At 41.8% G+C, this 11,523-nt stretch overlaps 1 non-coding gene across 1 annotated transcript; it reads left to right on the top strand.

Moving 5' to 3' along the window:
• The first annotated feature begins 1,005 nt into the window (after nt 1-1,005).
• TRNAF-AAA (transfer RNA phenylalanine (anticodon AAA)) lies at nt 1,006-1,079 on the top strand. The gene has a single exon. It is a non-coding gene; the product is annotated as a tRNA-Phe (tRNA).
• Nucleotides 1,080-11,523: the final 10,444 nt, after the last annotated feature.

The raw sequence follows: 11,523 nt of genomic DNA, 5'->3' as shown, positions 1-11,523 counted from the left end.
GGACTTGAGCATATAATTGAGAAAATTCATGAAATTCTTTATAGAGTTGTTAAATGGATGGCGGACATCGTCGGGGACGTCATCCGATCGGCTATAAGACGATGCTCTGATACCAAGGTGATACTGGACATTGTCAGAAACGTCATTCAGACGGGTACCAAGACGATGCTTGGATATCGGGTTGATGTCAGGCCTCACCTAGTCGGGTATGGATCTACAAAAATGTTACTACGTGATGTGAAGACTCCTTGGTGGGCATATATGCAGGTCCCGACTCGTGGGGTTCGCCAAGATCCGGCTACGGGGTAGGCGATCGATTACGCTGGCGGGGACCTCCTCACCCTCGTCGGAGCTACGACGGTACCTACCGTGCCAAATGGACTGAATCTGTGGGTGGTCTCACGTAATGGAAAGGATCGATCCGTGCCTGGGGAAGACGCTCGGTAGATGCTCTCTTGTCTGTTTATACTCTCACCTATTCTAAGCGGAGAACAGTGGAGTGGAATCAAAAAATAAATGACAAAATATAAATTAATGAGCATTCGAGGTGAGTGAGGTGCCTCTATGGTGACGTCATCTTGGAGTTGTGGTACTTGTCGATGCGGGAACAGGCGAGCAAGGTCGGTGGAGCTGTGCCAGAAAAGGGCACGTCATCACTCTACTGGCCGCATGATACGGCTCAAGAGTAATGCCTGAGGAGCAGAGGAGGCAAGGCAGAGGAGCGGCGATAGTGGCAGCGGTGATGGGCGATTGAGACGGCTTGGTAACAGTGCAGGCGACTACGAATGGGTGGCCTGAGCAGCGACGATGGCGTCACAAGCGGCGACGCGGTCTACGTAGCAACAGTGGTGATGACGTCACGAACGACGGCATAGGCAGTGACATGGAGGTGACTTTCTTTGAACCTTTGCAACCTGGGCTGGCCGGCTCTCGGTTCTTGATAAAGCTCCTCCACTGTGGTTAGGGAGTTTTTTATGTATGGAGAAAATTTACTTTAAGAAAGTGGTTCAGGTAGCTCAGCTGGTTAGAGTAAAGGACTAAAAATCCTTGTGTCAGTGGTTCGAATCCACTTCTAAGCAGAAAATGCAGGCGAGAGCGAGCCTAGTTGTTTTTAAATGAAAATGAATGGAAGGGCGGCTTTAGGAGAGGAGAGGAGCGGGTCATGAAGAAGAAAACATAAGGATAACTTCTCACGTCCCAGCTTCATACTGAGCGCCTACAAAGGTGCTCCGGCTTTTCAGCCTCCGTTTGCAGGGCGAGACGAGGTGTAGCGCAGGCTGGTCAGCCCATCTGTTTTGGGTACAAAGGGCCATAGGTTCGAATCCTGTCACCTTGATGTTCAGTCAGCTATTAAAAAATTAATTACAACTACGTAAACTTACTAGTCTAAAAACTATTTTATCGTTATTGTTGTTAATCTTATTTTGAAATTCTTAATCAGGGTCACGCGAAGTGTTAAGTGAAGAATGATAACTGATGTTGAGCTAACGAAACTCTTTCAAGAAATGAAATATTTTATTAAGGGATGAGGCACGGAAGGGGTTCATATGAGGATTCAGATGCGACTGATCGAGTGTGAGTATTAAGATTCATACACGACTGACAGAGCCTGTGTATGAGGATGAAGATGCGAGTGAGCGAGTGTTCAGATTAATCTTCAAACATGACTTTAAGAGCGTGAAAATGAAGATGATGACGCGAGTGAGTGAGCGCAGAGTTCTTTTTATCCGGCTGGGAGTTTATTATTTACAATACCTTGCCGTGCTGTGGCGGCACGGCGGCGATACAACCAGGGGCACCAGTGGCAGCATGTGCGGCACGTGGGGTGGCATGGCGATGGCACAAGCGGCGAGGCAGCATGGCAGCCACGCAAGATGCGACGCAGGTGATGGCGCGATGTCGGTACGATGGGGGCTCAATGGTGGCTAAGCGGCGACACGGGTGGCAGCGTGATGGGGGCATAGGCGGCGGCACGGTGGCGGCGTCTGACGGTGGCAGCTGCATGCTGGCGGTGGCATGGTGGCACACAGTTTTGCGCGGCAATGGTGCGGGAGGCAAATTGGCATGGCGGCTGTGCATGAAGCGGTGTGGGCGGCGGCCCTGACCGCAGCACCCGGTGATGGTGGCGTTGCCTCAAGGGACGGTGTGGGCGGTGCGTTGTGGCGGCGCAGCGATGGCGCTGGCGCCGAGTCTGCACAGCAATGGCGACGTGGCATTGGTGTTCGTGGTGGCATTTGGTGGTGAAGGCTGCACTGCTAGCGGTGACAGGGTGGCACGCAGGTTCACACGGCGATGGCACTGGTGGCAATTCAGCACGGTGCAGAAGATGGTGGGGCCGCTCTCTTTCTCCTTTTTTTTCTTCTTCTCCTCCTTCATCTTACTCTTCTTTCTTTCGTGATCGTGAAAGATCCCTTTTCCAAAAATTCAACTAGAATTAAAAAAACTAGGGCACCCGTCCATCCCATGAATAGGGATGGTGATGGGCCCAAACAAAGGGTCCATTAGAGGGGACCCATAAGTATAGGATCCCCTCTTAAAACAACAAAAATAAAATACATATTAAACAATGGTTTGACGAGGAAAAGGAAGGGCAGTGCACGGAGATATGGCCTAAAAATTGAAATCACAAAAGTACTTTTGCCTTCCTCTTGGTGTGGCGTTCTAGCAGGACTCAAGCTGGTGGCTGCCGCCGGCGATCATATGGGATTTGGCATCATCCTTGATGGAGTGGGAACTCCTGTTCCATCATTAGGACTTTGAAAACCAACAACTTGATTTGTAAGGACGGATAATACTTGGACATCCCTACTTTGGGATCCACAACCTTGTTTTCTACCACCGGCTTGTGTCTGATTACAAACATTTAAGATTGGTTCTAGCCAATTTATTTTGGGAATTCAAATATTTAAAAGCTTTCTTGTCAGAGTATAAGAAAAATTATTGTGAACAAATATAGACACACCACTATTTAAGGACTTTGAATGTATTGATTTCCTTTTCATAAGTGGAATACTTAAGTTTAGCATTATTTAATTTGTCACTATGGAAGGCAATAGGATGATCCTTTGACTCAAAACACCACCAATACCAATTCTAGATGCACCACGTGCAATTTCAAAAACTTTAGAAAGATCAGGTAATTTAAGGATAGGAGTTTGGGCCATGTTGATTTTGATGGCTTCTAAATATCTTCACGCATCCTATCCCCGGATAAAGCTTCCTTTACAAAATAACTTGTAATTGGAGCCATAATTGGACTCTTGAGAAGAAACTGAATACTAAGAAAGTGACTGGAAGCTGATAAAATGAACACTTCTTAAGATTATCATTGAACGCATGTGATTTTAATGTGTGACATACCATCCTCAATTGAGAATCATGTCCCTCTATATCCTTACTATAAATTAAGATACCATCAAAGTAGGCGAACACATATTTTTTCCTAGATATCCTCATTAATTTATTACATGCATTTCACAAGCCTAATGGCATAACTAACTACTCATAATTAACATCCTTAGTTTTAAAAGCCATTTTCAATTCATCTTCCGCATGGATCATTATATTGTGAGAATCACTTCTCAAATAATTTTATAAAATAATCGAGCACCACATAGCATATAGTCATATCTTCAGGTCGAGCAATGGGAGATCTATATTTGAGACTGATCTTCTTTTTGGCTCTATTATAGAAACACATTCTGCAAGTACAATCTTTTTTGGGGACGAGTAATGTTGGGAAAGCACAAAGACTCAAACTTTCACGTGTAAAGCCCCTGAGGGTAAGTTTTTGAACTTGTCATCATAACTCTTTATGTTGAAAAGGACTCGGTCAACAATGGGGTAAATTTGGGAGGGTCAAGATTGGGATTAGATCAATGGTGTGTTGAATATATCTAAGTGGGGGAAGGATATTGAGTAGTTCACCTGAGAAAAATTACTTAAATTATTGGACGATGAGAAACTTGGAATATTCATTTTCACTACTAAGTTGAGCAAGAGAGAGGAGGGTGAGTGTGAGAGACAGATTAAGAAAGAGATAGAGAGAGTCAGAGTGACAAAGGGAGAGAGATAGAGAGTCTGCAACAGAGCACAAGAAAGAGAGAGAGGGAGGGAGAGAGAGAGAGGAGGGCAAGTGAAAAAGACTGAGAGAGAGTCAGAGAGACAAACATAGAGATCGAGAAAGAGGTAGATAGGACAGAAGAGCTAGCAATATATATATAGAGAGAAAGGGAGGGATAGTGAGTGAGATAGAGGGAAGCGTGAGAGAGATGAGGGAGAGAAAGGCCTAATGATGTTGATTATCAGACTCCACATCACATCATAATGGTTATCATAATCCAGCTTCTGGTATTGTAATGATTATCTTTACCAGTTTTCCACCCTTAAACCGTTATCATTGTCATACACATTTCCGATTTCTCTGGATAACAGGTATGTAAATACCCGATAAATGATATGCAATGCATATATATTTAGTATCACCTTAGTCTACAGTCTAAGGAGAAATTTAATTGTCACAGAAATTTTATTCCTGCATGGATGATAATGTTGAAAATATGTGCCATGAACATAATACCTTGTGGATCATACATCAATGTACAATGCCTTAGACCAGAGACACCAAAGATACATTAGGGATGGCCAGTTCTATTTTGAGTATCGCTAACATGCATCTTGTGCACTAATTTACTTCATGATTCACTACTTCAAGTTCCTGTTTATATTTATTCAGATACATGCTACAATTATTTTCCGATGTTCTCAGCATTTGAACTTGGCCATATTTCTTGAGTTTATTTATTAAAAGTCTTATGTGACTGAACAAGGAAGAAAATGAAAGAGAAGAATACGTAGAAACCTATATTTTCAAAGTGAAATAAAGGATTCTTTTAGACAAGCTATTTTTGGTCAAATCATCCACTTTTGGTCTTAGGAACCAATGTACAAATTTTCACATGAAATGCCTTAAAAAATTAAAAGATATGAATTTTGAAGTATAATACTCTGTACAATGCTACAAGACGAGACTTTGTATAGTGCCAAGAACATGTAGCATGATTGATAAGGAACAACAAGTCGGGATCAAAAAACTATTCCAACGTCAATTGTGCAGGGGAAATGACAACGTCCCGGTCATTGGGAGCCAATTGGCATATCCAGGGCTCTCCTATCGTGACTTATTGGTTGCCAGTGTCTTTTAGACGCAAATCCGCATCGTCATCCAATAGTAGTCATTGGGAGCCTATTGTCGCTTGCGTGCACAACGTCGATGATTTCAACTAAGGACATATTAATAGAAATTCTATCTAGGAAAGTTAATTGTACCTCCACCTACCCTACTTGTGCTCGGGAGGTATTGAAAGAAATAATGAACTTGTAAAACAAGGTGTGTGCATACCAGACTAGTTGCAACCTTGCAGCAAGGTGTGGCGATGGAGTAGTAGGGTGAGTAACTAGGCGGCACAACAATTGGTCGCGGGGCAGGTAGGTGGCAGGGGGGTACAGGTAGGCAGCCGTAGGGCAGGCAGGTGGACAATCGGGTGGCTGGGCAGTCGGGGCCACAGGTGTGTGGCACATGCAGGCAGCTGGGCTGCACGAGTAGGCATCTAGTGGTGCAAAGTTGGCTTCTCTGTTGGCAATGGCAGGATGGCATTGGCAACGACTGTGGCGTCGTTAGGGTTTTCTAAAGAATGCCATATTAAATATGGAAATCTTGTAAATACATGAAAAAAAAATAAAAAATAAAACAAACAATCCTTCTATCTGATGAGGTTACCCCCTCCTTCTTACATAGGGGATGAGTATGGCCTTCCCCCTTAGAAAATCAATGAAAAGGCTTACATAATTGGTCAAAAGGGGCCCATGTACATAGGGGACGAGTATGACCCAAACACATTGGTCCGACTACACGAGCACATGGGTCCCAATACAATACATAGGCCCGACACACAACTGAAAAGAGGTAATAAGCGCATGACAAAGATAATGTGAAGGCCGGCTCTCATTCTGCCCACACTCCACGCGTTAGCTGAGACTGGTCTTCGGTGCTACATTATATTATAACAGCTGAAATATAGTTTAATAATACTAAATATTTAAAATATTTAAACAAAGTTAATTTAATATATCCAAAATATCTTTTACTAATTTTGATGATATATAAGTGGAGGAAATGTAATTACTAGATTTACATGTTATGCCTTATGTAGTGAATGTCAAATTTTTAATCGTGCAAATTCCAAATTAAAAGAGTGATTGCGGCTTATATATCTGTATTAAATTGTATGATTAAATGAAAATTTAAATCCACCATTATAAAAGTCCATCATTTCAATGATGCACATATATCTATTTATTTATGTTTTATGCACACACTGGAAGTTCAAATGGCTAAGGCATGACTAAAAAAGACTGGAATAAGTTATTTGCATTTTAATTACTCCAGTTTAGTTGTATATGAGATACAATCTACTTATCTACTGAAGGAGATTGAGATTATGGTGGAATAATCTTTTTATATTTATTATGCTAGTAATAAATGCTATTTAGAGGTATCCAGTCCCATGTGATGAGAAAACCTTATTAAGTTTGTGTGAATGCCCCAAAACTAAATACTAAAAAAGAAGGTGTAACAAGGATATCAAGAAATAAAAGTGGCGAACGTCGAATTTCTCAAATATTCTTAAATCTTCCACATAAATAAGATGCCTAACCTCCCTCACCTCAACCCCCCAAAGCCCTCATCTAGTTGATGTCTGATAATCACAAATAATATGCTAATTTTAATATTACTTTCCTCTATTTTGTGTTTATTTTCACTTAAAACAGCATGAATCCATATTAAAATTTTAAGAATGGGGATAAGATTTTTCTCAACTTTATAATATTTTAAAAAAAATCATAAAATTAATTTCATAAATAAAATATTTTTATAAGTTAAAAATGTATTTAAATAATTGAATATTAATAGGGGTTATTAGTTTCTACGTTTTATGGTTATTTGAAAATTTTCGGATATATTATTGAATTTTAAAATTAAATGGATAAATAAAGTAATTTTCTAACTCATATTATATAATATTAAATTTTATTTTATATTTTAAGGAACCTGTGGACTTTTCTGTAATTCCTAACATTTATTGCCATGTTGGTAACCCACTATATGGATCACCTAGGAGACAAATAATCAGATTTGTCAGATTTGTCCAACTTTAAATGCCTATAGATAGTGATCTAGAAGTAGTTTCATGCTTACATTTTGACGATAGTTCCATCTTTAACTCCTTTATTCATCCATTATTTTGGTTAGATAAATATCCCCCCAATCCATATAGTAAGAAAATCTTAGGATTTATTCCTAATTATGATTAATAGAGTAATTTGCTCATTCAAAATTTAAATTTAATCTGTTCATGCATTCCAAGAGATATGGATCTAGATATTGACCTTCATATCAATACTCATGAATAGAAAGCACCACTCGCCCCATTGGTCACGTGAGAAAGAGTTAAGTGTGATATGTCTCATTTTACTCATATATTTCACCACTCATTGGCTTGTATCCAGCCCATCTCTGACGCCACCAACAATGGAAGAGTCCACATATTTTGTCCCGTCCCGTGTGGTTGCGAACATTACAGTTCACAACAGTCAAACACATCCATTCACCATTAACACCACTGCCTTTAATAATTACTGGTAGGGTTGAAACACCAAATAAGGTATTTATTTAGAGTCAATTAAAAATCAGGTACTGTATATTTTTTGAATAAATCAATTTAATTGAGAAAATATTTTATAACCATTTTAGAGTTATTTAAATTAATTTTCGCTAGTATATTTTATTAGATTATATATACTTCATTAATAAATATTTTAAAACAATAAAAGTATAAATTAATTTAAAATTCACTTAAACAAATACTTTCTATGTCCACTAAATTTAAAATTTGGTTTTTGAATACTTTCTATATCAAACTAATGCGAGATACGTTGCCCGATGTTGTCGCACCAAAGTGTAGGCAAGCCAGTTGTGGAAAATTGGAGCTCGTGTAAGAGCGACCGAATCCAGTGCAATTCTGACATTGCATTTGTAAGGGATTTGTAATCAGCCTCGGTGCTTGATCGGGACATTGTGACCTGTTTCTTAGAATTCCATGAGATGAGATTTGAGCCAAGATGAATCATGAAGCTATTGGTTGAGCAACAATCATGACTGTCACCTGCCCAGTCAGCGTGTCTTACAATGCCTAACGATTGATTAGAATTGAGATAGAACATAAGTCCAAAATAAATATTTCCCTCAAAGTATTATACAAGATCTCTTACCACTTTCTAGTGGTTGAGCGATGGATTATGCATGTGTTGACAAGCGCGATTGACCGCATAACAGATATCGGTGTAGTTATTATGAGATATTACAGGGATCCTACACATACAGTTTAGCGATATAATGTAACATCACATGATTCACAACTTTCTGTAGAAGAAAGAGATGTCGGAGCTGGTGTAACTGTGGTATTACAACTAAACATATTTACACGATGCAAAATGGTAGATAGATAAATAGACAGAGAGAGAATGAGACCACTAGTATGCGGAATAAGATGAATAACTAAAAAATTACGTGCCGGTCCTAAATCGTGAATGACAAAAGCTTTAAGTAAATACATGAGGAGAGAGGATACCCCGCGTGATCTGAGCTGATAACCAAGAAATCATCGATGTAAATGAGAAGGTAGATGCGAGAGGTCGGAGCAATTTTAAAGAACAAAGAGCAATTAGTGTGGGAGCTGCAAAAGTGAAGGTGAAGAAGATAAGTAGAAATTTTTTGAAACCAGGTGCAAGGTGCCTGTTTGAGACAATAGAGAGATTTGCGTAAAAGACAGACATGAGAGGGAAAATGTGGGTGACAAAACCAGGGAGGTTGAGACATGTAGATAGTCTCATGTTGCAAATGTGCAATGTTGCAACGTGAATTTGATGAATGTGGCAATGATGCAGAACGACAATAGATAGAATAAGACAAATGGAAGTTTCCTTAACGATGAGACTGAATGTTTCTGTGAAATCAAGCCCAGCGGTCTGATGATAGCCTTGAGCCACGAGGCGCGCTTTGTGCTGGTTGACAGAACCATCGGAGTTGAGTTTGAGTTTATAGATCCACTTACAGCCGAGGAGTCGAAGAGAAGGATGAAATGGTACAAGCATCCAGGTGCCATTGAAATTCAGAATGCACGGCATGTCGCCAACCAGGGTCCTTAGCAGCTTTTACAAATGGGTGAGGCTTGACCGAAGATGAAGAAGCCTGGTAGCATTGGGGAGGTGGAATTGTGGTGGCCAAATGATCGGTGAGAGTATAGACTTTAGTGAGAGAGCAGAGGGGTGGTCAACGGAGGAGGATGAGGGGGTGGCGAATGCAGAAGTCGTGACAGGCGGTGATGTTGGAGGTAGTGAGGAAGCAAGAGGAGATGCCTTGGAAGGTGCAGACAAATGTTGGGCAGCGAAAGAGATAGTGTGTGTAGAAGTATTCGAAGAGGGCAAGGAACGGGGTCTTGAAGAAGGAGATGGGATGGAGAAAGGTGCTGAGGAAACAGGAGAATGAGAGGAAACACATGGTCGCGGAAGGGGGAAGTTTATAGAAGCAGGAGGAGAGGGGCATAGTAAACTCGGGGAAGTACTTGGAGCTTGAGCAGGGGAGAGAGTAACAAATGGAAACACCTGCTCATAAAAAAAACATCGCGAGAAATGTACAATTTATCTGATGCAAGTGAGAGGCATTGGTAACCACGATGAAGAGCGTTGCAGCAAAGAAAGATACATCAATTGGATCTATCTGTGAATTTGTTTGTAGCATAGGCATGTAAATACGAAAGCCAAACGCATCCAAAGGTTTTGAAAAACAAAAAATCTGGTGGAACTTGATAAAGAAATTCATATGGAGATTTACTTGATTAAAGAGGAGAAGACATACGACTGATGAGGTAGATTGCCATTGTTGCAGCTTCATTCCTATGGAATTGACGAAGTGACACGTGATTGAAGAGAGAAAGGGCAGTTTTGACAATATGACGATGCATGAAGTGAACATTCCCGTTCTGTTGCGGGGTGTGGGGACGGACACTCCAAGCTGAATCTAAGTATTTTGAAGATGTCTATGTATGCCTAGAACTCACCGACCCAGTCTGATTGAAAGCAAGAAGTTTTGCTAAAAATTGACGTTCCACAAGTGTTTGGAATTTAACAAAGGTAGACATAAATCACCCATTGTTTTAAGAGATAAAACCACGTGAAGTGGCTGTAATCCTCGACAAAAATCAAGTAATATGAAAAATCCATATGTGACTTAAGTGGCACAGGATCCCATAGGTCAGAGTGAATGAGTTGAAGCAGTCTAGGTGACTTAATATTCGAAGAAACAAAAGGAAGTTTGTGTTCTTTTTTAAGAGCACACGATGTGCAAACATAATGTTTAGGTAGTTGGATGGAAGGTAAACCAAACCGACGAATAGGTTGATGCAACACATAAAATGACAGAGGGCCAAGGCGCTGGTCCCACATCGCTGGAGTTTCACGCTCTTCGATGTAAGCCTGTGTGACACACGGTCAAATCCAGAGCTAGTTCTCTGGCTTGAATCTGGCGTGTGCCGGCCTCAACGTTCTAGGCAAAATGCTGAGCAGCCTTGATCTCTTGCAGCGGAAGTCTTTGCAAATGCTTAAGATCGCATAGAAGGGGTTAGAGGAGATGGTAGGGACGCAGCCCACTTAGGGAATAGGGTCATTGCATTAATATCATGAAATAGTATATCATCGTTGGGACCAGTACATGGGGAAAGATGAGGGGTGAGACAAACAATGAGATGAGGCATGCTATGCCGAAGTAGTGTCGTTGCTTCGGCTTGAGGCTGCCGCTCTGCGCCCCTCCTGTTGTTACACAATTTTGTCGGGTCGGGCGCCATGCATCTGCGGACATGGCAATCACACACGTGTCAACACCTTGTGCGTAGTCTGTGTGACGCCGCTGCATTTGATGCCCCTAGTCTGTGCGTGCCCAGCACTACCCATAGGAGCGCTACACGCCCTCGGTGCTCTCAGTGCACCACATGCCTTAGTCTCGTAGCGGGATGTCTCCCAACCCGGTGCCCTGAACACGCAATGTGCGCATTGCCCGTGCAGCACCCCGCACAACTCCACGTGCCGCGCCCACGCGCACGTTCCCCAACTTGCGTGTCCCACACCTGCGTGCAGCACTCCCCCTTCTTGCACACCGCTTGGCGTTGGCGCGCAGCGCTTTGCGCTCACGCGCTCGTGCCTATCGGCTTGCACGCCAAGAACGCACAAACCGTATCTGATCTGTCCCGCCTTTGAGCGTGGATGGGCACGTGCACCGTATGTTGTGTATCACTACCTATAGGGGCAATGGCCTAAAAGATCAGATGTTTGGGCATTGTTACCCATAATGACTCAGTCCTTAGAATGTCGTGAGCCAAATAACGCTGACACACCCTCCCAATATGCACG

This window comes from Wolffia australiana, chromosome 8 (genome assembly GCF_029677425.1).
Source record: "Wolffia australiana isolate 7733 chromosome 8, ASM2967742v1".
NCBI lineage: Eukaryota > Viridiplantae > Streptophyta > Magnoliopsida > Alismatales > Araceae > Wolffia > Wolffia australiana.
This window is presented reverse-complemented; position numbering and strand designations above follow the sequence as displayed.